The sequence below is a fragment of the Leptodactylus fuscus genome, chromosome 5 (genome assembly GCF_031893055.1).
Source record: "Leptodactylus fuscus isolate aLepFus1 chromosome 5, aLepFus1.hap2, whole genome shotgun sequence".
NCBI lineage: Eukaryota > Metazoa > Chordata > Amphibia > Anura > Leptodactylidae > Leptodactylus > Leptodactylus fuscus.
Window position 1 is genome coordinate 99,432,232 of NC_134269.1, and position 16,089 is coordinate 99,448,320.

Sequence of the window (16,089 nt, forward strand, 5' to 3'; positions counted from 1 at the left end):
TTCAAAGAAAGGGGTGAAAGAATGACCACTGGGGGTGGCAGGGCTGAATTGGCACAGAGGGGCACAAAAAAAATATCTACTTGTGGCCTGAAGCAACAGAATGGGGCTGACACAGTAAACACTGCTGGGAAAGTCACAATTAAAAGAAAGGGGTGAAAGAATTACTACTGGGGGTAGGAGGGCTGAATTGGCACAGAGGGGCACAAAAAAAATCTCTGCTTTTGGCCTGAAGCCACAGAATGGGCCTGACACTCTAAACTCTGCTGGGGCAAGTCACAACTCCAAGATAGGGATGAAAGAATTACAACTGGTGGGGCAGGGCTGAATTGGCACAGAGGGGCACAAAAAAAATCTTTGCTTGTGGCCTGAAGCAACAGAATGGGGGATAAACTTGAAATGCAGGTGCAGAAATCTAAGTAGAACTGAAAAGAAAGCATAGACATGCAGGTTCTATCATGAAGTTACAAGTAGAAGAGTAGCAAAGCAAGTGACAGTTGGGGTTCATTGTGTACACTCTATTTGTAAACTGGGGGGTGTACTTGCACCCCCTTGCCAAACCCACCCATATCTTAGCTGGGTGAAGATTCCACACCCCAAGGGACACAGGTGCAACTTCTACACCCAATACGTGTAAGTCGCAGAGGGATCGGAGAGGACAGGGCTGTGGTGGTTGGCCAGGTACTCATGCAACATGCACCTATACTTTTCCCTCCTGGTGACACTAGGCCCCTCAGTGGTGGTAGTTTGTCCAAGGGGGGGGGGGGCATTATTATGTCCCGCACCTTGGAGAGTGTACCCTTGGTGGTTGTGGACCGGATGGCAGTTGTTTGCCTCTTTGAGGAAATCTCCTCTCTGCTGCCAGCAAGGGTTGACGGAAACATTTCCATCATATTCTGCACCAGGTGCTTGTGGCAATCATTTATGCGATTGTTCCTCTCCCCTACCAGAACGAAAGACGAGATGTTATTTTTATACCGGGGGTCGAGGATTGCAAAAATCCAGTATTTGTTGCTCTCCATGATGTGAACAATGCCTTTGTCTCTGGAATAGCAGCCCAACATGAAGTCAGCCATGTGAAGATGGAACGGAGGCCTTCCAGAGTGTTGGAATTCAGGCTCTAGCAACATCAACCAGATGCTTCAGAGAATATATGCAATAAGTGCAGAGGGAGAAGTCAGAGAACTGGGCAGGTAGAAGGCTAGTGTTCAACCTGGTATACTTTACAAATCATCAGGTTAACCCCATCCCATAGGTACACTCACAGATAGTGTGCATATTTAATAAATCTTTGATTGCTTGAGTATACTTTTAGCAAATAAATTCAATGTGGATAACTGCAAAATGATGTACCTGGGTACTAGTGATTTGCATTCAGTACCATTTGGGGAATAAATCTGAGAGAGAAAATTTGTAGAATAGGATCTAGATGTACTTTTTGATTACATATGACATAAGAGCATGCAATGTTAACCAGCTTCTTCTAGCATATGCAGTATCCTATTACATATTAAAAGATGCATGGACTCATAGTACAGAACATATGGATATATCCTGCTTTACTGCAACAAATCTCAGTAATTTTTTTTAATCAAATCTAATCATCTTGCGATACATATCCTGAGATGTGTGGTACAACAAGATGATTGAAAATGAAAACATGACTTTGATATATACAGTATATATGCTATATAAGTCGATGAGTGACCACTCAGTGGTTTTTATGTACAGTATGTTGCAGCCTGTCATAGGTGTTACATATTAACACAAATTGAGGAAACTTAAAGGGATATTACATCTGTAATATTATTATTTCCCAAAGCATTAGTGCATCCTCATCCATAATATGTAATTCAGTTATAAGGCCTGTTCATTCTAAACTCTCCTCAAAACATAAGAGGAACCTGTGAAGAAAAAAGGTAAAATCCAGCGTCCACAGGAAGGATCCACATGCATTCATGGATAAATGTGAAATATAGCCTTTATTTCCATACTGTTAAAAAGTTACAGCGTAACTGATGGATATAACTGTCATGTAGAAGCTTCCAAGGAAGAAAGGTTCAATCTTCATAGGTCTTAAGGCCTCATCTCATAGCAGGGCTTTAATCTCAGTTCAAGCTTCTTGGATTTGGCAATGCAAAATCTGTAAAAGGACTCACAATCATGTTTAATTTTTGCTATTAGTTTTTTACAATTTGGACACAATGGCATTATTGATGTTATTGGCCCCCTTAAGCTCCTGGACCAAGTGAGTCTGCACTCTTATAAATACATATCGTATGTGTCATAGTCTACCTTTTAGGTTGTTTTACCAAAAACAGTTGATTGCTTTAAGAAAAGCTTAGATGATTTCTTGAAACTAAATAAGAGAAATGCTTCTGAATGTACATTTTATCAACATGGTTGCCCCACAATGGTTAACAACTTGACAGCAGAGGAGCATTGAATAGCTTATATTCCCAGGTGATTAGATGACATCAAAAAGAGATGCTATTTTAATATAGATAGTGGTCCTTGACTTTAATGTACCCAGGTAATGGGTTTAGTGTCATTCTTTATTGATCTCTATATCTGTAGCAGTGCTCAGTGTCTTCATTTAGTACAACTTATTGCAGTAGCATTATGAGTTCATTTCTCATCTTGGCTTCATATTTCATACATGGGGCACAAGAAATGTAGCCACAAAGTTAGGTGATAATTTCATGTAAAACTCATGTGCATGTTAATGATACAAGTACTGTATATATTTGAGTATAAGTCGACCCGAATATAAGCCGACCCCCCCTAATTTTACCACAAAAACAGGGAAAACTTATCGACTCGAGTATAAGCTGAGGGGAGAAAATGCATGACATTCTGTTTATGCTCATGTTAATCCTAGCCGCCTTCAGGCCTATATGGTAATATCCCAGATGTCACGTGGTCTGGGATATTACCATATAGGCCCAAAGCCTGTGGTAGTAGTAATAGCCTGTTACTGCTAGCTCAGGCTTTGGGCCTGTATGGCAACAGGCTACTACTGCTACCATAAAGCTTTGGGCCTGTATGATAATGCTCCAGATGTCTGAGGTACTAAAATAAAGGCCCAAAGCCTTATGGTAGCAGTAGCAGCCTTTTGCCATACAGGCCCAAAGCCTGTGCTAGCAGTAACAGGCTATTGCTACTACCACAGGCTTTGGGCCTATATGGTAATATCCCAGACCACGTGACGTCTGGGATATTACCATATAGGCCTGAAGCCGGCTAGGATTAATATTGGATCCTGGAGATGTGAGTAAAACTGTTTATTTTCTCTCACCTCCCCTGGGACTCCAATTATTATACTCAGGGCAGTGGGATCGCGACTGGGGCTCGGGCCTACTCGCTGCCAACCTTGTCTTCTCTCGTGGCTGCTCCTGCATCTCAGCGTAGGGGGCGTGATGACGCCGCTTGTCCTGAGATGCAGTAAGACGTCATCGACACACGCCGCTGCAGCTAAGTCAATACGGTCGAGTCAATTACCATATTGACTTGAGTGGTAATTTAACTGGTCTTCAGTAAAAGATGTGGGAGGCCGCTGGAGCAGCGCTGCTGCCAATAGGTGGTCGGTGAGGCAGCGCTGTCTCCAGGGCCACCTTAAGATGTTTCCAAGGCAGAGACGATGCTCTGGAAACATCTTGGGGCGGTCCTGGAGGCAGCGCTCCCTCACCACTCACCTATTGGCTGCAGTGCTGCTCCAGCGGCCTCCCACAGATGTCTTACACTGCAGACCAGTCATGTGACATTTTCAATTACCGTATTGATGCGAGTATAAGCCAAGGCGCACTTTTTCAGCACAAAAACTGTGCTGAGAAAAACTGTTGATCAGTGGGGCCCTATTGCACCTCCATTGATCTCTTACACTGTTAGGACCCCGCAGATTAGCTGTTTCCCAGAACACGTACATTGTAGATTCCAGTATTGCTGACATACTAGGCACTGTGCTGCTTACTGACTGTATTCTTGATAACCTCAGTTGTGGGGACTATAGTTGTATCCCTTCTAGTATCCTACCTCTGCAGTAACCATAATGGTCGCTATCAAGAATACCCTGTAGAGATGAGGTTAGGGGACCTAGCACCAGTGCCTACTAGACTTTAGTTACTCCACTAATGCACTGAGCTCTGAACGGTCAGATGGCTATAGTATTGTACTGATAGCACTATATCAATTAATTACTGTAGCAAACGGGCCATTCCAGTGCTCACTGCATCATAACTGACTATGAGGTAGGGACTCCTAAGCACCTGGCCAAGTTTGATCTGGGTGCTCCGGGCAGTTTTCCACAGATGGGACTTGGATGTGTGCAAGGACCACAAGCATGTTTAATAACAATGTGGAAACTGATAGATCCGATTTAAAGTGTACTGAAAGTTTTGAACAACTTTTGCTTTTCTGGCAGTATTTGTATACTTTATTGATGTTTTTCTCCTTTCTGTGAAATCCTGTGCTGAAATCCACTTTGTCTCTTTCCTTATTGCCAGAAGAAATCTTAACATCATTTCTCACTGGAGTACCAATGAGCGGAGAAACTAAGGTTGGGGTATCCCTTCAAAGTTATATACACATAGATGGGACATCTTGCAAAAATGTTGGATTGTATGTAGTGAGCAGGGTAAACATCCATCCATGTACAAGCTATAAGTGGATGCCAAGAACTGTTAAACTGAAAGCCACAGAAGAAGCCATTGTAATTAGAGGATCTGTTTTGGGAAGGGGAGTTCTGTTAAGAACACAAGTGCACAGGCTTCTTGGCTCCTATAACAACACGTGTATGCACAGTATGGTGAAGCAAAGTGAAAGAGAAACCACTGCAGCACCCCAGGAGCGGTCCTGGGGTTGTAACACAGAAAGAGACATGGGCATATACTGTACTACTTTGGTAATGGAGCTAGCCTGATACCAGATACCAGAAAGAAACTGTTAATTCCCAGAGAAAGAGCTTACAGTGGATCCGAGTAAACCTGCCATCAGTACAAGGGCATCTGATGTATGAAACAACTGTAAAGAGAGTACAGAGACTTCTATCACATAATTTTCATTCATTTTAACTAGAGATGAGCGAGTAGTGAAATATTCGAAAATTCAATTCGAGTAGACCTCAATATTCGACTATTCGATCGAATATCGAATCCCATTATAGTCTATGGGAAAAACATGCTCGTTTCAGGGAATCCAGAAATTCAACCAATTGGAGTCACCAAGTCCACAATGACACCTCAGGAAATGATGCCAACACCTCTGGAATGCAACTGGGACAGCAGGGGAAGCATGCCTGGGGGCATCTAACACGCCCAAGTCCCAGTATTGCGCCACTATCACAGCCTATCAACTAGACACTACAAACTCAATATAACCTCTATGGATAGTGGAAAAATTATTGGAAACCTTCTTTCCTCTATATTAGTATGGACAGAAAGACAAATTTTAAGCTAAAGAAACATTGGCATGCACCCCTTTAAATCGTGTTGCCCATGACAACCACAGATGGCATAGGCAAGGGGGAAATCAAACAGCACCCACCATTAACTGTCCTTGTGTATGTGTTTATGATGTGGTGAGACCTCCAAAAATTACTTTTGTGGCCCTTGAGGTGAGCTCTTCCAAATTAAGTTAGAGGCCCTTAAGCTGAGCCATATAAAAATTATTTTTCAGGCCTTTGGGGTGAGTCCTCCCAAACTTAGATTCAGGCCCTTGGGATGAGGTGAGCCTTGTAGGAGCAGAGTTTTAGGCCCTTGAGGTGAGTTGAGCCTTGCACCAGCAGAGTTTTAGGCCCTTGAAGTGAGTTGAGCCTTGCACCAGCAGAGTTTTAGGCCCTTGAAGTGAGTTGAGCCAGTAGCAGAGTATTAGGCTCTTAGGATGAATTGAGGATTGTAGGAGCATACTATTATGCTCCTATTGGATGAATTAAGCCTTTTAGGAGCATAATATTATGCTCTTGGTATGAATTGAGCCTTGTAGGAGCCTAATATTATGCTCTATGGATGAATAGAACCTTGTCGGAGCATAATATTAGTCCCTTGAAGTGAGCCTTAATGGGGTGGTTTTAAATGTCGTTTTTCGACGGTGATGGTAGAGGAGAAGGATGATGAACTGGTGAGCTGGAGAAAAAACATGGAAGTTCATGTTGGGGTGCTTTACACTGGTGGAGATGCAAATCCTGGGTCAATCCATTGGCTGTTCATTTTGATCAGTGTCAGCCAGTCAGCACTGTCAGCTGACAGACGGCTGAGCTTATCGGTGATGATGCCACCGGCTGCACTGAAGACCCTTTCAGATGGAACACTGGTGGCAGGGCAGGATAGCACCTCCAAGGCGTAAAGCACCAGTTGCATCCACAGGTCCAACTTCGACACCCAATACATGTAGGGCACAGAGGGATCGGAGAGGACAGGGCTGTGGTCGGCCAGGTACTCACGCAACATGCGCCTATACTTTTCCTTCCTGGTGACACTAGGCCCCTCAGTGGCGGTAGTTTGGCAAGGGGGTGCAATTAACGTGTCCCACACCTTGTATAGTGTTCCCCTCGTGGGTGTGGACCGGATGGAAGTTGTTAGCCTCTTGGAGGAACAGTCCTCTCTGCCACCAGCGAAGGTTGATGGAAACATTTCCATTATATTCTGCACCAGTTGCTTGTGGCAATCATTTATGCAATTGGTTCTCCCCTCTACCAGAATGAAAGACAAGATCTTATTTTTATACCGGGGGTCCAGGACTGCAAAATCCAGTATTGGTTGCGCTCCATGATGTGTACAATGCGTTTGTCAATGGAAAAGCAGTCCAACATGAAGTCAGCCATGTGTGCCAGAGTGTTAATCGGCATGACTTCGCTGCCCCCACCGGAAGGGTCACTCTCCATTTCCTCCTTTTCCTCCTCTTCCTCCTCCCCTTCGCCCCATCCGCGCTGAAGCAATGGGATGTGTTGAACTTCCCCGCTAGCCTCGTGTGTGAGAATGACATAATCTGCCACTTCATGCTCCTCCTCTTCCTCCGTAATTCCACACTAAGAAGCTGACAGGAGTGTGCTCTGAGTATCTAGCTGTGATGGGTGTGCTCCTATCCCGGACTCCTCAGTGAACAATGCGTTATCCCTGATTGCGATGAGGGATTCTCACATCACGCAGAGGAGCGGGATGGTTACGCTCACTAATGCATTGTCACATCTGACCCTCTTGGTGGACTCCTCAAAGACGATTAAGATTTCACATAAGTCTGCCATCCATGGCCACTCATGGTTGACAAACTGAGGGAGCGGACTATGAGGAACCCTTGGGTTTTGGCGATGGTACTCCATCAAAGGTCTCTGCAGCTCACACACCCTGCTCAACATATAGTATGTTAAGTGCCAGTGTGTAGTGACGTCGCACAACAGCTGGTGTTCAGGCAGATGTAGGAGTTGCTGGAGGGTTTTCAGGCAAACAGTGGCTACTGTAGACTTACAAAAGTGGGCGCACAAGTGCCGCACTTTCACCAGTAGCTCAGGCACATTGGGGTAGGTTTTTAAAAACCTTTGCACCACCAAGTTGAAAACGTGAGCCAGGCATACAACGTGTTTGAGTCTGGCAAGCTCCAGAGTCGCTACCAGGTTCCGGCCATTATCATACACAACCATGCCTGGGCCTAGGTGCAGCGGCGAAAACCATATTGCCATCTCCTCTAGGATGGCATCCCTCACCTCGGGGGCAGTGTGTTTTCTGTCGCCCAAGCTGGTGAGCTTCAGCACGGCCTGCAGACGTCTCCCCACACCAGTGCTTCAGCGTTTCCAGTTCGCAGGTGGGGTCGATGTTGCGGAGGAGGAGGGTTTGTGAGAACTCCTGCCAGGAATCTTGGGCGGGGAGAGTAGGTAGGCCGGCCCAGTTTGCGACTCTGTCCCAACCTCCACTACATCCACCCAGTGTGCCGTGAGTGAGATGTAGCGTCCCTGTCCGCATGCGCTTGGCCATGCGTCGGTGGTCAAGTGGACCTTAGTGCAAAGCGAGTAAATCAGGGCCTACCTGATGTTATGGGACATGTGCTGGTGCAAGGCGGGGACGGCACACCGGTAGAAGTAGGGACGGCATAGCATAGGTGCCGCAGCTGCCATCAGGTCACAGAAGGCCTGAGTCTCCACAAGCCTAAACAGCAGCATCTCCAGGGCCAACAGTTTAGAGAAGTGGCCGTTTAAGGCTTTGTCATGTGGGTGGCTTGCACTGTACTTTTGCCTACGATCAAACACCTGGGAGATGGAGAGTTGCTGGGAAGAGGTGCATGATGGTGCAGGCGAAATAGCAGAGGCAGGAAAAGGGGAGGATGAGTGTGAAGTTCCTAAAGTGTCAGAGGCAGATGTGGAGGTTTCCTGGCTGGTGGTCTGGACTGCAGCACCAGCACTGGAAACAGTGGAAGAGGCAGTGACGGCAATGCTGGTTGACGATTGTCCTACATTTGCTCTCTCCCACTGAGCCCAGTGCTTGCCTTCCAAATGATGGCGTATGCCTGAGTTGGTTAGGATGTTCTTCTCAGAGCCCCTACTCAGTTTTGAGTTGCACAGTGTGCAAACCGCACTTAGTTTGTCCTCCGCGCATACGTTGAATAATCTCCACACCATCGAGGAACGTGGCCTTGATGGGGGAGTTTTTCATGAGTGGCTAGGACAGGTAACATCTTGCCTCTGCCTCTAGCAACCTTTTTTGGTACTGTGCTTGGCTCCACATTTACACTGCTTTCCGCGCTAGACATCACCCCTGTCCAGGTCAGGTCGGTCGCCTCGTCGTCCACCACCTCCTCTTCCAATTCCTCACTCTTCTCCTCCTTCTGCACACCGCACATAACAGCATGCCCTGATGGCAACTGTGTCTCATCATCATCACTGAAGACGAGAAATGCTGGTTACGGGTCCATAACCACAAAATCGGTAGGAGATGCTTCAGTATTTGGGCATCAGGACACACAAATTCATCTGTTAGCTCCTGGGATTCAAGAAGTGGTTAAACGGAGCTGAAGAGTGGAAAAGGACCCGAAAACAGATCCTGGGTGGGGGCAAGGGTGGGATGACTCTGCTGGGAAGATTGGGCATGTTGGGAGGAAGGAGGGGCAGACTCTTGGGTAGGAACACGACTGGAGGTAGTGGCTGCCTAGCTGGTGGAAATGCAGCTGGAAGAATTATCCGTTAGCCATTGTAACACCTGTTCCTGATGCTCAAACCTCGTCAGCGTTGCACCCTGCACCCTGCCTAACACTGCCATCAAGCCAGGGATTGTGGATGAGAGCAATGCTGGCTGCTCCTCACCACTAGGCATTGGATCTGCAGTAGCTTGACCACGGCCTTGGCCCCCAGCTGCATTTCTACGCCCCTGTCCTTGTCCCTTTGTGCTAGCCTTACGCATTTCTAGTATATAACAGGAGATGGGCAAGGTATATAGCGCAAAAATACCTATGTATGTTAGAAGTATAAACTGAGCTTAAAACAAGAACTTGAGATGGGCAAGGTATATAGTGCCCAAATATCTCTGTATGTTAGAAGTATATACTGAGCTCAAAACAGGTATATAATAGGAGATGGGCAAAGTGTATAGAGCCCCAAATCCTCTGTATGTTAGATGTATACAAGCGTACTGTATAGCAAGTATACACCTAGCTTACAACAGGTATAGGACAGGAGATGGGAAAGGTAGATTGGGGGAAAAGGTGGTACGGAATTGGAGCCCTAACAAGGGCTTTTGGGAAAATTAGTTGCAAAAAGATTGTAGATGCAGATGGTGTATGTACAATCTTCAAGCAGTGGTAGATCTAAGTTTAGTTCTTATAAGAGCTGTTGGTGTAAGATTCCTGCCTAAATAAGTCTAATTCCTAGCTATCCCTGGCAGAACATCTATCCCTCTCTACTTCACAGTCGCATGCGAACCGAAACTGACACCCACTATTCTTATAGGGTGGAGGTCACCTGATTTAGCCAGCCAATGACTGTATACGTTTTTTTTTTCAAAGCCTACGTTGTCCTAGTTCCTGTCCCACCTCCCCTGCATAGTTATTGTTGTAAAAAAAAGTGCCAGGGAAGGTGGGAGGGGAATCAAATTTTTACTGCATTTACCGCGTGGTATTCGACTGAGTACGAGTATTTTGAATATTGTAATATTCGATCGAATACTACTTGCTCATCTCTAATTTTAACTTATACAAATGGACTGTTCAACAGATTATAGTGGTAATGATGGGTGATGGTAGTGATTGGTGTTCCAAGCATATACAGAATGCTTGATTTCCTATTTGAAACTAATTTATACCAGTGATTGATGTGCTTGCGGCTTTCTATTCTGTTTGAATCTTATGCTCCAGTAAGAAATAGTTAATATTAACCTCTACTTTATCATAACTGTTGCCTGTCCACCTGAATCTTACAAAATCACCACCTTGACTAACTCAACATTTAGATCCTCTATGGGCGTTATTTAGTAAAATGACCAAAACTGATGTTAAATTTCCATTATATACTAATATTTCCTCACTATCTTGTAACTAGAGATGAGCGAGTAGTATTCGATTGAGTAGGTATTTGATCGAATACTACAGTATTCGAAATACTCATACTCGATCGAGTACCACTCGCTATTCGAATGGAAAAATTTGATGCAGAACCAGTGTTGATTGGCCGAATGCTATACAGTCGGCCAATCAACGCTGGTTCTTCTCCTACCTTTAGAAGTCTTCTCCTTGCTGCGTCCCCGCGGCGTCTTCCAGCTCTGAATTCACTCTGCTAGGCATCGTGTATGGGCAGAGCCGACTGCGCATGCCCGCGCTACAAGAAAATGGCCGCTTTGACTGTAAGTGGCCATTTTCTTGTAGTGCGGGCATGCGCAGTCATCTCTGCCCAGGCCTGATGCCTAGCATAGTGAATTCATTGCCGGATGACGACGCGGTGACACTGCACAGAGAAGACTTCTCGGAGAATCCAGCCCGACCCACATTCGTGGACTCGGTAAGTTCAGTTTGATCGAATGTTACCTACCCCTGAAACGAGCATTTTTCCCCCATAGTGTATAATAGGATTCGAGTAGTCGAATATTAAGGGAATACTCAAAACGAATATCGAATATTTAACTACTCGCTCATCTCTACTTGTAACATAGTTTTGAGTATTCTCCATAATACCAGCCCCATAGAACATGTTTTTAATGGTGCTATAGATCATTGATATATTGGAACACAAACCAATATTGCATATATCAGGCAAGGAAACAGGGAAATCAACATTTTGCAAACTTTTTTCCTAGTATTCAGTATTTGTAGTGCAAAATAATTGTGTCATATCAAATAAACTACTTTTATCTCTGCAGAGAATTCTTGAAATGGATTTACTGGTGGTTTGGCTTCTCTAAATCGATTTTCTGAGCTTTTATCTGTCAACATACTTGATTCTTTCTAAGAAAAATAAACTGATTGGCTAGTGATGTAATAAAAAATATATTCTTCTATTTTGCTTCAGAGTATCCATTTGTTATTCATCGTAGGATTCTTCTGCACTGTATATTCTGTGTGACACATTGCTTCTACCCAGGAATTTACACTGAATGTTTTATCGTATGGTAAAGTATTTCAAAAGAAATGGAAAAAAGGTAAATTTTCCTAACAGAAAAAGCAAAAGTTATATATTCAGGATGGAGGCGTTTTTCCCTCCACCTTCACAAAAGAAAAAATATCAGTAATAAAAAGACTTTTCCTACAACGGCTGTAAGAATATTTGCATATGCTGGCCAGAAATACTTGGCATATAAATGAATCTGACGGATTTCAACAGTTATATTCTCCTTTTCCTTTAACACTAACAGCTAGGGGCTCACACCACAGCGTCTATTCCATTGCTGCCATATTTTTGGGCATCTTTATTATTTTTTAAACAAAGCAAAGGATGAGTTTGTCAAAAACAACATATGTGTGTTTCCGAATTGTGCTTCCTGCTGCCACACATATAGCTGCTTCCCAACTGCTACGAGCAGGAGCAGCTATTCTGCCCCCTGCTATTCTGCAGACTTCTTTTATTGCTTCTTGAAAGAGGCTTATCATGTTGTGCGGCTGCATCATTTTGTGCAGTTGAGCAATTTACAGTTTACAGTTTCTAGTCACGTTCATCAAGTAAGCCAAAGCTGTTTTCTTTCCCTGACTCGACCATCTAATTAGACTTAATTAAGAGAAAACCGGTGTGGACCTTTTTCAGTACACCTTGTATGACTCCTAACGCAGCCCCAGTGGAACCTGAAGGATAAGGATGTTCTGCTGTGCATAGACTTATTGTACAAAACTGCAACATAAGAGCCTGGGTTGTAGGTCAGCAGTTCTAAGCCCTCTACAGCTATTCCAAGCCATAAAAGAGCTTATATGTGGTATAAGGGTTTCGTGTCAGGCTGCTGATGGAGCAATTAGCTGGAAGAATACTTCTTTTGCTGTTGTGAACTTTGATGCAAACCAAAGCCCTAGTAGAACTATATGAAACCTTGAAACCAATATACACATAGATCACATAGAGGTCATTAAAATAACAAGAGGGTGACTTAATGGTATTCTTGTATATTTAAATGTGTTCTATATGCATGCGCGGAAGTTCACAGAGATGAGCACAGTGATGCATAATATTATTCAGAAAAAAATGTTAGATTCACACTGTTTAATTTTTTTTACTTGAGAAGTGAGAATACCTTACGTGGTATTTATGGTGTACAATGTCAATGGGCATACTTCATTCATAGTGTACAGTATAGAGGGAAATGTACAACCTGGTGACTTGGCATATACTTATACTTATCCAGAATGGACCTTACCACATTAAAGCTAAACAAAGAATGGACATTTATGGAACACAACACCTACAAAAAAGCACACATACAATAAATTTCTTTAATGCAAACGCAGTAAAAAATTGTATCCCCTCCCACCTTTCCTGGCGCTTTTTTTGCACCAATAACTGTGCAGGGGAGGTGGGACAGGAACTACGACAACGTAGGCAGTGAAAAAAATTGAAAAAACCTATTGGCTGCCGAAAACATGTGACCTCCCATTCATAAGAATAGTGTCGGCCATCTTTGTCTCATTTCATTTTTGGAGTGATAGGGAGAGCTTGTTCTCAGGGCGATACAGTGCTTTCTAGCTTTCGTTAGGCAGCAAATAACAGCTCTTTTCAGAGCTTAATAAATCTGCAAATCATGCAGCGTAGCAGCAAGGGACATGCGCGTGGACGTGGATATTCCGCTGGGTATCCAGTCCACAGTCCAGGTACTGGAGAGGGGCCGCCAGCAGTGCCCCTCATCAGTAGCAGCAGGGGACGTGTGTTACGACGTGGACGTGGATACCCAGCTGTATATCCAGTCCACAGTCCAGGTACTGGAGAGGGGCTGCCAGCAGTGCCCCTCATCAGTAGCAGCAGGGGACAGGGGGAGGACGTGGATATTCCGCTGGGTATCCAGTCCAGGTACTGGAGAGGGGCTCAAACAAAAAATAAATGCAACAGCCCAAATCCGTAGTAAAAAGGTAACAAAAGGTTAAGTACAAATCCACTCACTTGATCCCGTTGCTGGTATGACGTAGGTTAATGGATGCAATGCGATCGGTGCTCGGAGATCTCTCCCGGCAGAGACAGGAACAAATTAATGAAAAGTAGCAAGGTCCAACACGAACGATCAGCCATCCATGTATCATAAAACGTAGCTTTTATTTTACATATAAAAAAACTTCATGTGCAGCAGTAGGGGTTACAAGAGCCTACATGTTTTGGGGTTGCCCCCTTACTCATGGCGTAAGAGAGGGGCTGCCAGCAGCTGCCAGCAGTGCCCCTCATCAGTAGCAGCAGGGGATGTGGGCGAGGACGTGGACGTGGATATCCAGCTGGGTATCTAGTCCACAGTCCAGGTACTGGAGGGGGGCTGCCAGCAGTGTACTTCGTCAGTGTGAGCAGGGGACATGGGCTAGGATGTGGATACGCAGCTGTATATTCACTCCACAGTCCAAGTACTGGAGAGGGGCTGCCAGTAGCAGCAGAGGACATGGGTGAGGACGTGGATATTCAGCTGGGTATCCACTCCAGAGTTCAGGTACTGGAGAGAAGCTGCCAGCACCCAACTTACTCTTCCTCCTCATACTCCTCCTCCTCCTCCTCCTCCTACAACCCCAGCCCCTACTTCTGAATTTGATTTTATATACAGTTCTATGAAAAAGTTTGGGCACCCCTATTAATCTTAATCATTTTTAGTTCTAAATATTTTGGTGTTTGCAACAGCCATTTCAGTTTGATATATCTAATAACTGATGGACACAGTAATATTTCAGGATTGAAATGAGGTTTATTGTACTAACAGAAAATGCGCAATATGCATTAAACCAAAATTTGACCGGTGCAAAAATATGGGCACCTCAACAGAAAAGTGACATTAATATTTAGTACATCCTCCTTTTGCAAAGATAACAGCCTCTAGTCGCTTCCTGTAGCTTTTAATCAGTTCCTGGATCCTGGATGAAGGTATTTTGGACCATTTCTTTCTACAAAACAATTCAAGTTCAGTTAAGTTTGATGGTCGCCGAACATGGACAGCCCGCTCTCAAATGATCTGAAAACAAAGATTGTTCAACATAGTTGTTCAGGGGAAGGATACAAAACGTTGTCTCAGAGATTTAACCTGTCAGTTTCCACTGTGAGGAACATAGTAAGGAGATGGAAGACCACAGGGACAGTTCTTGTTAAGTCCAGAAGTGGCAGGCCAAGAAAAATATCAGAAAGGCAGAGAAGAAGAATGGTGAGAACAGTCAAGGACAATCCACAGACCACCTCCAAAGAGCTGCAGCATCATCTTGCTGCAGATGGTGTCACTGTGCATCGGTCAACTATACAGCGCACTTTGCACAAATAGAAGCTGTATGGGAGAGTGATGAGAAAGAAGCCGTTTCTGCACGTACGCCACAAATAGAGTTGCCTGAGGTATGAAAAAGCACATTTGGACAAGGCAGCTTCATTTTGGAAACAAAAATTGAGTTGTTTGGTTATAAAAAAAGGCGTTATGCATGGCGTCCAAAAAGAAACAGCATTCCAAGAAAAACACATGCTACCCACTGTAAAATTTGGTGGAGGTTCCATCATGCTTTGGGGCTGTGTGGCCAATGCCGGCATCGGGAATCTTGTTAAAGTTGAGGGTCGCATGGATTCCACTCAGTATCAGCAGATTCTTGAGAATAATGTTCAAGAATCAGTGACGAAGTTGAAGTTACACCGGGGATGGATATTTCAGCAAGACAATGATCCAAAACACCGCTCCAAATCCTCAGGCATTCATGCAGAGGAACAATTACAATGTTCTGGAATGGCCATCCCAGTCCCCAGACCTGAATATCATTGAACATCTGTGGGATGATTTGAAGCGGGCTGTCCATGCTCGGCGACCATCTAACTTAACTGAACTTGAATTGTTTGTCCAAAATACCTTTATCCAGGATCCAGGAACTGATTAAAAGCTACAGGAAGCGACTAGAGGCTGTTATCTTTGCAAAAGGAGGATCTACTAAATATTAATGTCACTTTTCTGTTGAGGTGCCCATACTTTTGCACCGGTCAAATTTTGGTTTAATGCATATTGCACATTTTCTGTTAGTACAATAAACCTCATTTCAATCCTGAAATATTACTGTGTCCATCAGTTATTAGATATATCAAACTGAAATGGCTGTTGCAAATACCAAAATATTTAGAAATAAAAATTATTAAGATTAATAGGGGTGCCCAAACTTTTTCATAGGACTGTATATATATATATATATATATATATATATATATATATATATATTAACCCCCCCCCCCAGGGGCTTGCAACTCAATTTTTTAGGGCTCCAGCCCAAGGGCCTGCAAAATAATTTTTTAGGGATCACCCCCAAGGGCCTGAAAATGAATGTTTTAGGGCTCCCCCCAAGGATCTGACAATTAATGTTTTAGGGCTCACCCCAAGGGCCAAAACATAATACACTGCTGCTGCATGGCTCTAGTCACCGCAAGGGCCAAAAAATGAAACACTGCTGCTGCATGGCTCTAGTCACCCCAAGGGCCAAAAAATAATACACTGCTGCTGC